This window comes from Silene latifolia, chromosome 9, assembly GCF_048544455.1.
Source record: "Silene latifolia isolate original U9 population chromosome 9, ASM4854445v1, whole genome shotgun sequence".
NCBI classification, from domain to species: Eukaryota; Viridiplantae; Streptophyta; class Magnoliopsida; order Caryophyllales; family Caryophyllaceae; genus Silene; species Silene latifolia.
The window spans coordinates 202573190-202581997 of NC_133534.1; the positions used below are offsets into that span (position 1 = coordinate 202573190).

General features: G+C 43.8%; 1 non-coding gene across 1 annotated transcript; it reads left to right on the forward strand.

Moving 5' to 3' along the window:
* The first annotated feature begins 8469 nt into the window (after positions 1 to 8469).
* LOC141603164 (small nucleolar RNA R71) lies at positions 8470 to 8576 on the forward strand. The gene has a single exon (XR_012525058.1). It is a non-coding gene; the product is annotated as a small nucleolar RNA R71 (small nucleolar RNA).
* Positions 8577 to 8808: the final 232 nt, after the last annotated feature.

The window sequence follows — 8808 nt, forward strand, 5'->3', positions numbered from 1 at the left end:
CCTCCAGCAGCTTAGCAGCTTCAGCCGCCGCAGCCTCGGCCTTGGCTCTCTAAGCAAGGACCTCCTTTTCAGCGTCCTCCCTGAGTTTTCTCTCAGCACGAACTGCCTCTTCAGCCACAGCCTTGGCCCTCTTAGCCTCCTTGTTCGCTGCGTCGAGTTCAAGCCTTAGCCGCTCGAGCTGTGGGGCAGCGTCAGCAATGGTCTTCTCTTGCTCCACAATAAGAGCACCGGCCGTATCAGCCCACTTCGCCAGTAACCTGGTCAAACTTAGGCCCTCCGACCTAATCTGGAGGGGGGTAGGCTTCGGGAAGGAGGTGACAACGGTGGCATCTTGACCACTTGCCTGCGCAGTTTTCTTCTCGGCACGCCGCTCAATAGTGTGACCGGTAGACGGCAGCGGTTGATCTACAAAAAATTCAATTAAAGCATCCGTGTCAACATACATGGACATACCGGAGAGCCTATCATCAGGAACGCCTAATGAACCGGCTAAGTCTGAGCCACAGGATAGATCTGTACCATGCTTAGCCTTCTTGGTCGGAGGACGCATTTCCTTGCCGGCAGCAGTATCAGCAGTAGCAGCAGAAGCATTAGCGGCAGGAGCAGGCTCTTTCCTCTTTCGGACAAGGGGAGATCCCTCCACATCGGAGTCCCCCCCATTGGTAATGTCAACGATCACCACCGTCTCCTTCTGGAGTGAAGGGATGGGAGGTGGAACTGATGTCGACGCCGTCGCCGCCGAATACTTTGTTTTCCGCGTGCGGCGCGGCATGTTACTAGCAACCTTAGCCTGGGCCGCCTCCACATTCAAGCCTTTCAGCTGCTGATCCATGAGATCATTCGGCGACGTTCTGCGATCACGGGTTAGAGCCTTAGGATGCAAATCAGCAACGGTCTTATCCTTGTGCAGCCCCATTCTCCGGAGGATATCCTCAGACAGGTCCGGTCCAAAGTGGTCTGCAAAGGAAACAAAGCAAGAGTTAAGTAGAAGAAATAAATCAAAGTTCAAGAAACAGAAACATTGAGAGCAGAGATGGGCCTCACACCGACCCCACTCACCCTGTGCTAGGGCCTGTATGAGGCCGACATGGCAGAACAGCTCATCCTGAAGAATGATCTGCGTCGGGGGAATCCATCTTTTCGGCACCCCACTCTTGTCCGCCTCAAAAAGCCTCATCGCCAGCTTCTCATCCGCATTAAGAGGGACCTTGCTGGCGTCCATCTTAAGCTTACTCCGGGTGACCCATTTGTCATGCTCCGCCTTAGTCTCGCACCGCAAATTAACTTGGTGCTGGAAGGACCGGGGCAGCGGATAGTCATCCGGCACCTCAACATACACCCACCGATCTTTCCAGTCCTTGCAGGAGGAAAGCTTATCAACGGAGACGTAACCCGGCTCCATTTGCACGCTGTACCATCCGACGCGGCCAGGAAATGACGGCCGAAGGTGGTGAAGCCGACGGAATAAATTAACCGTTGGGACCTCCCCCTTGAAGAGACAGAGCCAGACAAAGCCGACTATGGTTCTAATAGCCAACGGGTGCAGCTGGGCCACGGCGACGTTCATGGCTCTAATGATGGCCATAACGTAATCATTCAGCGGAAACCGGAGCCCGTACTCCAGGTGCCGGATGTATACGCCGGTGCAACCCGGGGGAGGGCAACAGACGGCCTGACCCTCCTCAGGGATAACAATTTTGTATCCCCTGTCGAAGTAGAAATGGCCCTCGAAAAATGTTTCACGGAACAATCGGCGAACTTATGGGTCCAGGCACGGTCAGGGCAGACCTTACAAGGTTCGCCGTGATCCATGATGTACTGCCTCCCCTCATTAGGACGAGCCCTTTCAGCATCATCATCGTCATCATCAACATCATCATCATCCTCCCAACCCTCCAAAGCTTTTGGATCAACTTCGGGAGAAGGAGACCTAGGGCCCCCAAACCTTATCGGGATGGCGTCTAGTATCTCCTCCTCATCAAGACGCAACGGGGAACCCCCCGGCGCACGGTTACTAGGTCCGGCATCAGCAGAAGACATGGTAGCAACAATTAACAAAATAAGTGAGAAAATTTGTTTGTTTACCTTGAAGAAAAGCACTAGCCGAAGTAACGACTCTGAAGATTAGAAGAGAAAGAAGCCCTTGAAAGTTTAGAGAGAAGAAAATTTTAGAGAAAATGAAATTGGTGGCCAATTTCAGGGACTAACTGCCCTATTTATAAGGGAAAGCCCATGAAGAAGGACCAATCAGGGCACAGCCCATAAAACGTCAGCCAATCAGCGAACAGACACGTGTCAGACATGCAACCACGAAATGTCAATCGTTGCAACAGTTGAACGTCAATCAATGAAACAGTGACCAAAAGTCTTCAACACGCCCCTTCATATCTCTCTGCCTATTCATCTTCCTCAACAAATTCCTAAGGTATCTGTTCTCCGCCGGCCACATGATCAACCAAGCTAGGTAGCACCGGCCGGGGGCAATCAAAAACAACCGGCACTCTCAACCCTGGTCTCAGCCAGCGTCACTTTCTTTTCCACATCGGATGCCCTTTACACATCCATGTGGAGGGGGGATATGGTACGGCCTAAGCAGAACCAAGCCGAGGTAGAAGAAGCCAGGGCAGAAAGATTTTGTCTTACGCAGAATATACGCTGTCCACACATCGGAGCCCATACCACGGCATAGACTACGCTGGGGGCAAATTGATGGGGCATATTCTGCACCCGCTGACCAAGTCAACATATTGAGCAAGGTCAAAGATATCCACAGCAAGTCAACGACTTAGACAACCTAACCGACGCAGCCTGTCGGCCTGTCTCGTGTGCCTCGGCGGCTGGGACAACTAGCCAGCCGGGGCACATATCCGCGTACTCATATCCAAGACCCCTCGGCGGCGAGTCAACAGGGCCCGTCGGCCTGCCATGGGTCCCTCGGCCGAGGGTAGATCAGTCTTTCCACCTGCTAGCCACTTGGCCACTACGTGACAAAAGGTGAAAGTCTATAAATACTCCTCAACTCTCATTGAGGAAATGATCCACAATTTAACCTAAGAATCACTATTCATCTGGTAATATCTTCCTTATCTCTCTACAATATATACTCGCCAAGTAACAACAACTTATCTCTTAAGTTTACTGACTTGAGCGTCGGAGTGAGTTCGCTCGGTCCAAAGCCGAGCCCTCAGTTTGTTCATTGTTTCAGGAGACCGAGAGGAGGATTCAACTAAGGACGTCATTCTACAAGCACGGGTGGTAACAAATAACTGCTCTGGAATTACACCCGGAACAATTATTAAAGGAAAGATTGATAGAATAGATAAATTAATTAGGGTTCTTACATATTCGAGAGAATGATAGAGGGACTAATTTTCTAATCTAATTGTTAGTCTAATTCTAAGGTGGTGTGAATAAAAAATCCTTACAAAAGAGAGAGGAGCTTTATATATAGCCCCCTCTAATTATAAGTCTAAGTAGACTAATTACAATAATAATCTAATCATACTAATAATAATTCTAATTCTAATAATAATAATATTAATTAATACTAATGATACTAACTAATTACAACGTAAAAACAAAACAAAAACATGACATTCAAGTTTGAAAAGGCAAAAACGGAAACAGGGGGTCCCTGCCGGCAAGCCGGCCGCCGGCTATGGCACCGGCAGCGAGGGTATTGAAGAAGGGGAGGAATTAGGCGAGAGTTGTTGTGGGAACCGGCTTGCCGGCAGCCGGTTAGCCGGCATAGACAACAAACTTGATGCGGGATGCGAGTATGAATAGAAGGAAGTGCTGCGTGCCGGTTGGCCGGCCGCCGGGGTCATGACCGGTGGGGAGTCTTCTGGAAAATTGAGGGAGTTGTGGGTGTCGTCCCATCCGGTCGTGGTGGCGGCTGCCGGGCTGCCGGCTAAGGGAAGAAGATGAGTGCGAAAACAGGGGAAAAACAGCGCGCAAGGGGCTCGAAAACTGAGTCGTGGCTGCCACCTTGGTGGTCGGTGGTGGTCATAGGTGGTACCTTTGTGGAGATGGAAGTGGGGCGAGGTCATTGGTGGTCGTGGTATGTTGTTACGGTGGCTGGTGGTGGCTTTAATGGTGGTTGAAAGATGGGTGCATGAGATGGGTGTTGTTTGTATGTTTGTGGCTAGGGGTGGAAGAAGGGTTCGTGGTGGCTGTTGCGGTAGTCCATGGTGGTAGTGGATGATTGGGATGTGATGTTGGAAGTGGAGGGTGGTCATTGGTGGTTAGTGGTGGCTGCCAAGGTGGCCGGAGGTGGTAGTAAAAGCTCAACAAAGACCGTCTGAAATTAGCAGTTGCTCCTTTACTTAGTTTATTTTTCCATGATTTTGCCTATTTCCACTTCCGCTATTTCTTCTCATAATCCCGCCTTGCTCTTCCGCCTCACTTTCCCGTCTTGCCTGCACATTAAATTAATATAATAATAATAGTACTAATATTATACATAAATACAATTAATTATTAATTATAAACTAATACGACTAATTATTATAAATTAGTAAATAAATGAGCTTATTAGACAATTAAGCACACAAAATGAGTCGGAATAAGGTAATAGGACGGGGCTAAACCGTCCTAAATTAGGACGATATCACCTTCTCCATCCCTTCAACTCACATTGAAATACAATGAGGTATGGATTCCGATGCAAGGCAAGTGGGGGCTTGCGGAAAATTGGACACATCTTGACATGAAGCACATAACAAGTAATAAGATGCATCAACAAAAGTAATAGCCACTTCCTCATCAAGTGGCGGAGTCAACTAAAAGGGAACAAATTTAAGAGCATATACTCCGTCACCAATACTAGTTCAACAAATCACTAAGGCTAAGAGGATGGTACTAAATCACCTCCAAATGGTGTTAAACTAGATCACTACTTTCATCCTCAATTTCCAAATACTTTCGTCATGAGCGATCAGATGGCGTGGAATGATGATTCCCATGATGCTAGTAGCATATGACATGACAAGTCTTGAGTTCTCTACAAAAGTAATGGTCATGGATCGTCCCAAGCTCGACAAAGTGGCTTGACAAAAAGGTTTTTGGGAATAAAGTGCTCAAATCATTGTAAACAAGGGTGGATATGACTAGCATTCAAAGTTTGACCTCACTTGACTTTCACATTTCAAAATTATAGATGGGGTTTATTCCTTCCGTGCTAATGTCCTTTGCTTTTGCCAATCGCTTATTAGGCAACCGGTTAACCTCTAGACAATAGTTTTTCGGGGTGATAGTCACTCTGTCTTTGGGCGGTTGAATTCACAACCGCGTGGGGGGCCCAATTCAACGGATCCCTCTCCAAAGCACATCGAAGTGGTACGCCTCCATCAAAACGACTAAAATTCTCAACATTTCAACATTTCAAAACATTTGAGGTTTTCTTGGCAATAAAACGTTTCCACATAACAAAATTTTTGAAATGAGCACTTCAAACTTATTAATAGAAAGTATTTTTGGGTCGCCATACCACAAGGTCAGTCAAGGTCACCTAGACAAGTTAACCAAGTCTATATCGTATCACGGGGTTGGATAGGTGACTCACATGCAAACCCTTGACTAGGCTTTGGGTCATGGGTGGAAAGACACTAGTATGACACAATCTAGGGTGTTTTACATCCATTCTAGTAGGCGAAGTCTTAAGTTGAAAAAGTATTTGTAATGGCCTAATTGCTCTTGTCAAAGTTCCCAAATAGGAATTTTCAAAACATTTTATCTAAATGCAACTATTATGCCATGATGCAACTACTATATACATGTTATAATGCAAGTGCAAATATCAAACTATATGCCGAAAAGACTAATGCAACTAATCCTAATCAACACATAGGCACACATCATCAAGTTCCAAAATTGGAACATCCTCCTCAACATACAAATCCCAACCTCCTCAATTATAAATAAGAGAAAATAGAGGGAGAAAGGAGAAGAGATAGGAGCAATTATACCAAGCGTCTTCTAACTCCTTAGCATATGCCTCCGATATTCCAAATGTACCTATGCAAACAACGATATATACAAGACATGTTAGGGGAGTTTCCTCTCCACACTTATTCGTTTACATAAGGAAATGCAAATAAATGAAAGCATGTTTTTATAATTTTTGAAAATTTTTAATTTTTTTGGATTTTAAGGAGTAAATCCCCTCCCCACACTTGAAATGTAAATTGTACTCAATGGACCAAGTGTAAGAAAGGGGATTAAAATCAAATAACATTTTTTTGGATTTTTCAAATTTTTTCAAAGAAAAGAACATGTTTTTGGGTTTTAGAAAAATTTATCAAAAAGAAAAAGAATGCATTAAAGAGCTTGGGTTGCCTCCCAAGAAGCGCGGTTTTGAGGAAACCGCCAAACCTACAATCAAACACAACAAACAAGTGAGTTATTTAAAAATCCCATCAAAGATCTCATTAACTTATCAAAAGAAGACGACCAATTTTCAACAAAATGGCTATATGCAATGAAGAGCAACAAGCATGACAAATGGCATACATAAGAGACAAGATGAGTCATAAGCAATTTGTAAGAAAAGGTGAGCACAACAAATGTGCCATACTCACCCCAAGCCTTATCATTTTGTTCCAAAGGCACAAGAGGTATATCTTCACAATCTTCATTCGCATCTCCTCCAAGAGTGTTGATTTTGTCCCCATTTTCAAATGTCTCCAACAAGCAATAATCACGGGACAAATCAACCTCTTTGAGGAGATCATCATAATCATACTTAATAGTCATAAATTCAAGTAAAGGGGTAAGAGAAATGAGGTCTAAATGATTGGTAGATGAAAAGGACTCATCATCAACATAAAAGCAAGCCTCAAATTTCTCCAAAAGAGGTTCATTGAGTGGAAGCACATCATAACCCCTCACTTGTTCTTCTTCACTAGCCTCATCATCAATGTCAAAGCCAAGTCCATCTTCACTCCTAACAAACTCCATCCTTAAGGAGACACCCTCCCATTTTATCAAGTTTCCAACACTAACATCATCACAAAGAAGGGTGGGTGTTCCAATCTCCTCAACCACAAAGTTCTCATCTAAATCCACAACAAGATTGTTGTAAGTCAAGCCTATAAACTCTTTATCATAAGGCTCATCAACAATCTCAAATTCCTCACAAAAATCTCAAGCCTTTCATTCTCCAAAGGGGTTTCTACCCTTTTATCTACCTCACAATTCTTATCATTATTTTTCCTTTCTAACTCAAGAATCATCCTCTCAACATACTCTCTTCCCAATGACTCATGATCAACCACAAATGATACACACTCCAACTCATTCAAATACAATTGCTCCACAACTTTCTCTTCAAGTAAACAATTTGCCTCAATCAATCCATAATCACATTCAAACATCATAACCTCTACCTCACACCCATTACTAGATAATTTGGAATTCACATGGTGTGGTGTAGGTTGGCATAAGGAGTGTGAAAGTTGTCTTGAAAAATGGTGAGGTGGTTCATAAGAAGTGTTAAAGACATGCAAATCATCAACATCATTCACCATATAATCATCCATGGGGGTTTGGGAAAAAGAAGAGAGACACACATCAATGTTATCTCCAAAACTACCACATGGTTCGCAATTAAATGAAAAGGCTTGCATGTCACACACATTCATCGGAAGAAGGGAAGAATGATAAGAGGGAACATCATGCATATCATTATTAACATCATTTATCACATTCATGTTCACAAGGGGTGAGTATGAACAAGGAAGACAAGCATTTGAGTCATATTCTAAATCACCACAAGATTCATAAAAAGATGTTAACTCATGCATAACATTCACATTCAAGGGAGGTGAAATTTGATTAAGGAGAATGTTTGGCGCATCGTAATGAGGTGGAGAATAAAGTGGTGCACAAGAGGGATCAAAGAAATGCAAATTATCAACATCACTTATCAAACAATCATTCATTGGAGCTTGGATAGTATAGGAAGGGCACAAGTCAAAACTATCTTCAAAACCACCACATGACACAAAATTTGATGAAGAAACATGCATAGAATTCATTGGGTGAAAGGGGACATGGTATGGTTGAACATTGTGCATATTATCATCATTATTCATCATATTCATATACATGGGAGGTGGGGATGCATATAAAGAACAAGCACAAGAATCATGACCCAAATAATCACATGTATCACAAGAATATGAAAATGAAAATGCATGCACATCATTCTCAATTATGGAGGGAGGGTTAACACGATTGTGTTGGACATTTTGAACATAAGAGGGAGAATCGACCTCAACTTGTGGTTCAATCAATCGTGTCACTCTCCCAAACCCATAATTAGCATCCGTCTTAGCCACTTTCTCAAGCAAAGATCTTGCCTCATCATCACCCAATCTATCAAAGGCACCTCCGGCCGATGAATTTATCAAATCTTTAACGGCATGATGCAAACTGTTAATGAAAGTTTGTGTGATTAGCCAAATTGGGATCCCATGATGAGGGCAAGCTCTCAAAAATTCATTTAACCTTTCCCAAGCCTCACTTAAGTTCTCAAACTCGCCTTGATGAAAAGTAAAGATCTCATTTCTTAGTTTGACGGTTTTAGAAGGTGAAAAATATTTGGTAAGAAAGGCTTGAACAAGGTCATCCCAACTATAAAATGTGCTAGGAAGGTGAGAATATAACCATCTTTCGGCTCCATCCCCAAGGGTAAGAGGAAAGAGCATGAGTTTTACAACATGTTCGGACACACCATTCTTCTTCACCAAAATGCATTTTCTATTAAACCTCTCCAAATGGTCCAACACATTCTCATTTGGTAGACCA